The sequence below is a fragment of the Triticum aestivum genome, chromosome 3A (genome assembly GCF_018294505.1).
Source record: "Triticum aestivum cultivar Chinese Spring chromosome 3A, IWGSC CS RefSeq v2.1, whole genome shotgun sequence".
In the NCBI taxonomy this organism is placed as follows: domain Eukaryota; kingdom Viridiplantae; phylum Streptophyta; class Magnoliopsida; order Poales; family Poaceae; genus Triticum; species Triticum aestivum.
In genome coordinates, this window is record NC_057800.1 from 661879041 (window position 1) to 661885604 (window position 6564).

A 6564-nucleotide genomic window follows, 5' to 3' on the forward strand; every position below is an offset into this window, starting at 1 on the left:
AGTTTGAACTCGATCACGTCATCCCTAGCCTGCTTGGCTATATCCTTGTCGTGCCGATTTTAGTTGTGCTACCTGGTCCTTCTTCCCGGAGCAAAAATTTCGATGGTGAGCTAATCTTACGTCGATCTTCCTCGTCGTATCAATTGTCCTTGAACAACAAGCTTGATTTCAAGTTTGTTTCATACCATGGTTTTGATAACTTTCGCTTCATCATTCATTTGACTTGATGTCATCGCCGATCGGTTACAACTTCATGAAATCTCTCGACAAATGTGTCATGATCAGCATCAGCATTCTGAGCTCTTCCAAGATATCAATTGAATTCATGATGAGAAATACCATCCTTGCCCTCGATGAATTGTGTTGTCATCGACCACTTTATTGCCTTCCCTCCAACACAAACTTGTTCGTCTTTTGTGATAAACCTTGAGATGCTTGCTACCCAGCATTTGTTCTTCTTTACCTTGGAATATTACCACATTTTATGCCAAGGATGTCGTGAGAATTTTACCACTTCTTAAGAATTCTTGATACAAGTGATACCTCTTGCTATCTTCGTTCATTCCTTGGTCCCCGTGTTGTTTCCAACTGAAAAACCGACAAATGGACCGTGATGTGTAAAATTCAAAATTTCTAGCAACCCTGTTGCTTTGACGTTAATGGTCGATAGCTTCATTCTAAGTCTATTGCTTATTGAATCATCATTCAAACATTGATCGTGCTACCTAGTCCAGATTCTTGGGTGTACTTTTCAGCCAATGTTTAATTGTGTATGTTTTTCCTTGAGCATACATCATTATATCATTTGATCCGACAAATGTTATCTCCTTGTTCACATAACTGTGGAAATCCATCTTTTTGGATACCTCGTTGAATTATCGCTGAGTCCATCAGCCACCTCCTCATCCTCTCCTTGGCTTAATGATGAATCCCTTCGTGTATCCAGAGTCTGACCTTTGATTGAAGACCATGTCAATGCTATCTTGAAGCATGTCTGTGGTACTCTGATCATCGATAAGAACATTTGAAGCGCCATGCTAAATTTCCTTTATCAATTATTCAAACACCGTTGTTTGGGTAATGTCATGAACTTCCTCTGGCCTAACCTAATTGGTTTTCTATGTTATATCCTGTCATGGATATCATGCTCTGCTTGGCTTTGGAAAGGATATACCCCTGATATACGTGTTTAAGCACATTTTCCTTTCCATTGCCTATTTAACCTGGTAATCACCTTTCCTTTCCTTTGGTTTGTTTAAACCCTTTCTATGATCTATATGATATAAGCAGTAATAATTCTCTGCTTGTGCAAACACATCGGTGTACAACTCTGTCAGTAAGACCCTGTTACTAATGTTGATGACATTCCGGTAACCACCGATGGACGAGAACTTTGCCTATTGGTCCGCCTCATTCAACGAGCAGGAAAATGGTTCTCTTCGTCCCTCGCCCTTGGTACCGACGTTGCCGACATAATTGATAGGCTATCCTCTGACATGCCTTGTTATCATGACTATGGAAAATATCATCGTCCTTCCTACTTTTGAACCACATGGTGGGCCCATAACCCATAGTTCCACAGGATCGAAACCCGACTCTCTGGTAACCCCGGTTTCCAAGGTTATTCCTCGCGCTTGACTCTGTAAGCATCCACAAGTCACCTTCCTAGAGATGACCTATTCTAGTATCAGACACAATATTTATTCGCGTTGCCCTAAAACCCTTTCACCTTCTGGCTAGGCATTGAACGATTGCCTTGCTGCTTGAAACTTCTTGTTGTACCTTCGAACTTTACTCTCGATGTGTTTTATTTGTTCAACTTGAGAGGTACTCGTATGATCATTCATGGGTAAATCCTAGATTATTACCCTTATAGCATTCTGTCATTGCCAATCTGCCCCGTTACCTATTCGTAAGAACGATGGAACCCACGAAGAAAGGATGAAGACTTCATAATGATGACCTGAAGCAGTGGAATGAAGACATCAATGTAATGGATTGACCTCTTCAAGAACAGCAACCAAGACCGAGGAGATCCGTTAGAATTTCGTAACCACACTTTCCCCCCTTAAACACCTCTTAAATCTCGGGACGAGATTTCTTGTAGTGGAGGAGAATTGTGACGCCCGGATAATTAAGCTACAGCAACCCTCTGCTAATGATGCCACGTCACTTCAATTACTGTTGCTAATCTCGCGGTAGTTCGAAACTGATTCAAATTGAAATTCAAAATCCATCAAACAATAAAGGTTTTCAAATGTCAAGACTAAAATGTTCAAACCGTGGCAAATAATCATTCATTAATATTGGTGGTGAACCAAATTTTTTGCAAAATGTTTAAATGCCCTAAAGTAAATAAATAGTGGTCCAAAATAATAATAATAAATTAATTGCTTTTTAAATTATAAAAATACTAAACTAATTTAATTTGGGTCTAAGATAACAATTGTAGTGGCCTAATTATTGATACTAAGTTAGGTTCTAACTCTAAATTTATAAGCTAAGATAAAAATAAAAGCTAAAAACTATAACTGGAAATAAAATGAAAAAAGGGGAATCCCCCCCTGCGGGGCCACGGCCCAGCAGGCCATCTGGCCGCCAGGCCGGCCCAGCCGCACCCCACACCCTCCCCCATATCCACCCCACTGGGGGGACAAACCTAACCACCCACCCCACTCCTCGCACCTACCCCCCCACTGGATCTGGATCGGGGCGCGACGCCCCGACCCCACTGCCCGACGCCGCACCACTGCCGTCGCCGTCACCGCCTCGCCGGAGCGCTCCCTCACCGGTCTGCCGCCCCCTACGCACGTCGTCGCCGTCGTCCTCCCCAAGCCACACTGCCACGAACCCTTCATCTCGCCGTGAGCCTAGCTCCCTCCCTCTCCACGCTCGCGCTCACCACCGCGGCCGCGCTCACCGCGGCCCTGCCGCGCCCAGCCCGCGGTTGCCGTGGACCACACACGCCCGCGCCGCGCCGCCATCGCTCCGCCTCCCTACCCCGACCTCTTCCCCCTGCTCGCTCGCGCGCATCCGCGCCAGCTGCTGCCGCGGCTCTGCTTTGCCTCACCAGCGCCGCCGACCGCCTGCGCTACTGCCGCCTACGACCGTGCCCGGCTGCAGTCCTCGCGCACGTGAGCCCTTGGCCTCTCCTCCTCTCGCACCTGCGCGCACCCTGCGGCCACCACCCGCAACCCCTCCCGCTGCTGCTGCTACTGTGGCTGCGCTGCCCCCCACCCCTCACGACCACCGCCGCTCACCGCGCTTGCCTCGCCCACCGACCCCGTGCCTCCATTCCGCTCAGTCACCGCCGCTGCTCTGCAGCTCGCTGGCCGTGCCCCGTCGCCTCTGCTGCCTGCTCGCCACTCGGTGCGCGCCTGGCCCTGCCTCGCCGGCGCTGCGGTGGCCTTGTCGACCCACGCGCGCAACCCTCCTCCGGCGCTGCCCATCGCCGGTGCCGCCCGCTGCTCCCCCTGGACCGCGCGCTCCGGCGCCCGCCGCATGCGCCTGCACCACCAGGGCGAAGCCCTGGTTTCCCAGCGCCCATACCCGCACGTCCCTCGCCCACCCGCGCCCGTGTGCCCGGTAAGGCCCTGGGGCCTATGACAGATGGGCCCCACGCCCAGAACATTTTGTTAAAAAAAGGAATTAAAAATAATATATATAATAAGTAAATAAATAATAATAAAATTAATCAATTAATTAATTAATTAACTTAATTAATTCTGATTAAAATCAACTAATTAGGATTAATTAATCTAATGTCTAATTAGCCTAATTAACTACTGTTAATTAAACTAACAGAGTATGAAATTGGGGCCCACCCCCTAATTAATACTAATTAGGTTAATTAAATTGTTAATTAAAATGTGTCACTGACCAGTGGGACCCACTGGTCAGGTTGACCAGTCAACCCCTGTTGACTGCTGACGTCAGCATGACATCATGCTGATGTCATAAATAAATTTTCGAATTTAATTAAATAATTAATTAAATTCCAAAAGTTAGTAAAATCTTTAGAAAATCATATCTTTTAATCCGTAACTCGGATTAAATTATTTTCAACATGAAAGTTGCTCAGAACGACGAGACGAATCTGGATACGCAGCCCGTTCGTCCGCCACGCATCCGTAGCATAGCAAACACGCAACTTTCCCCCTCCGGTTCATCTGTCCGAAAACGCGAAACACCGGGAATACTTTCCCGGATGTTTTCCCCCTTCGCGGGTATCACCTCATACCGCGATAGGGCACCCCTAGCACCGATACTTGACATGTCATGCATCGCTATGCATCTGTTTGCTTAATTATTTATTGTTTCTTCCCCCTCTTCTCTCACTAGACACCGTGACCGACGCCGCTGCTACCCAGTACGACTACGGTGTTGACGACCCCTCTCTCTTGCCAGAGCAACCAGGCAAGCCCCCCCCTTGATCACCAGATATCGCCTATTCTTCTCTATACTGCTTGCATTAGAGTAGTGTATCATGTTACTGCTTTTAGTTAATCCTATACTTCTGCATAGCCTGTCCTTGCTACTACTGTTGTTACCATTACATGCTATCCTACTGCTTAGTATAGGATGCTAGTGTTCCATCAGTGGCCCTACACTCTTGTCCGTCTGCCATGCTATACTACTGGGCTGTGATTACTTTGGGAGGTGATCATGGGCATATACTATATACTTTACACTGTTACCTTACCGGGATACTGTTTGGAGATGGGGGCTGAAGGGGCAGGTGGCTCCATCCAGGTAGTGGTGGGCCTGAGTTCCCGACGCCCCCCGACTGTTACTTTGTGGCGGAGCGATAGGGCAGGTTGAGACCACCTACGAGAGAGGTGGGCCTGGCCCTGGTCGGCATTCGCGGATACTTAACACGTTTAACGAGATCTTGGTATTTGATCTGAGTCTGGCCACTGGCCTATACGCACTAACCATCTACGCGGGGACAGTTATGGGCACTCGACGTCGTGGTATCAGCCGAAGCCTTCGTGACGCCAGTGACTGAGCGGCGCGCGCTGGGTTGGACCACGTAACGCAACTTCCTTTGTAATGGAGGTTGCTAGGTCTACTCACCGGCCACGTACGCAACATGCAGGTGTGCAATGGGTGATGGGCCCAGACCCCTGCGCCATAGGATTTAGACCGGCGTGCTGACCTCTCTGTTGTGCCTAGGTAGGGCTGCGACGTGTTGATCTTCCGAGGCCGGGCATGACCCAGGAAAGTGTGTCCGGCCAAATGGGATCGAGCATGTTGGGAAATGTGGTGCACCCCTACAGGGAAGTTAATCTATTCGAATAGCCGTGATCATCGGTAACAGGACGACTTGGAGTTGTACCTTGACCTTATGACAACTACAACTGGATACTTAATAAAACACACCCTTCCAAGTGCCAGATACAACCGGTGATCGCTCTCTCACAGGGCGACGAGGGGAGGATCATCGGTTAGGATTATGCTACACGATGCTACTTGGTGAACTTACCATCTACTCTCTTCTCCTGCTGCAAGATGGAGGTTACCAGAAGCGTAGTCTTCAAAAGGACTAGCTATCCCCCTCTTATTCCGGCAGTCTGCAGTTCAGTCCACATATGATAGCCTTTTTCATTTGATACCAATGCATACATATGTAGTGTAGCTCCTTGCCTGCGAGTACTTTGGATGAGTACTCATGGTTGCTTTGCTCCCCCTTTTCCCCCTTTCTATACTCGATTGCTGCGACCAGACGTTGGAGTCCAGGAGCCAGACGCCACCGTCGACGACGACTACTACTACTTGGGAGGTGCCTACTACTACGTGCAGCCCGCTGACGATGACCAGGAGTAGTTTAGGAGGATCCCAGGCAGGAGGCCTGCGCCTCTTTCGATCTGTATCCCAATTTGTGCTAGCCTTCTTAAGGAAAACTTGTTTAACTTATGTCTGTACTCAGATATTGTTGCTTCCGCTGACTCGTCTATGATCGAGCTCTCGTATTCGAGCCCTCGAGGCCCCTGGCTTGTAATATGATGCTTGTATGACTTATTTTATTTGTAGAGTTGTGTTATGATATCTTCCCGTGAGTCCCTGATCTTGATCGTACACGTTTGCGCGTATGATTAGTGTACGATTGAATTGGGGGCGTCACAGGAGGATACCACCCTATCATACCACATCACAACCATTTTAATAGCATGTTGGCACGCAAGGTAAACCATTATAAGCTCCTAGCTAATCAAGCATGTCACAAGAAACTATGATCTCTAGTTGTCATTGCAAACATGTTTATTCATAATAGGCTGAATCAGGAACGATGAACTAATCATATTTACAAAAACAAGAGAGGTCGAGTTCATACCATCTTTTCTCATCTCAATAAGTTCATCATATAATCATCATTATTGCCTTTCACTTGCACGACCGAACGATGTGGATAATAATAATAGTGCATGTGCATTGGACTAAGCTGGAATCTGCAAGCATTCAATAAACAGGAGAAGACAAGGCAATATGGGCTCTTTTGTCAGATCAACAATAATGCATATAAGAGTCACTTCAACAATTTAATCATGGTCTTCTCCTATTGAC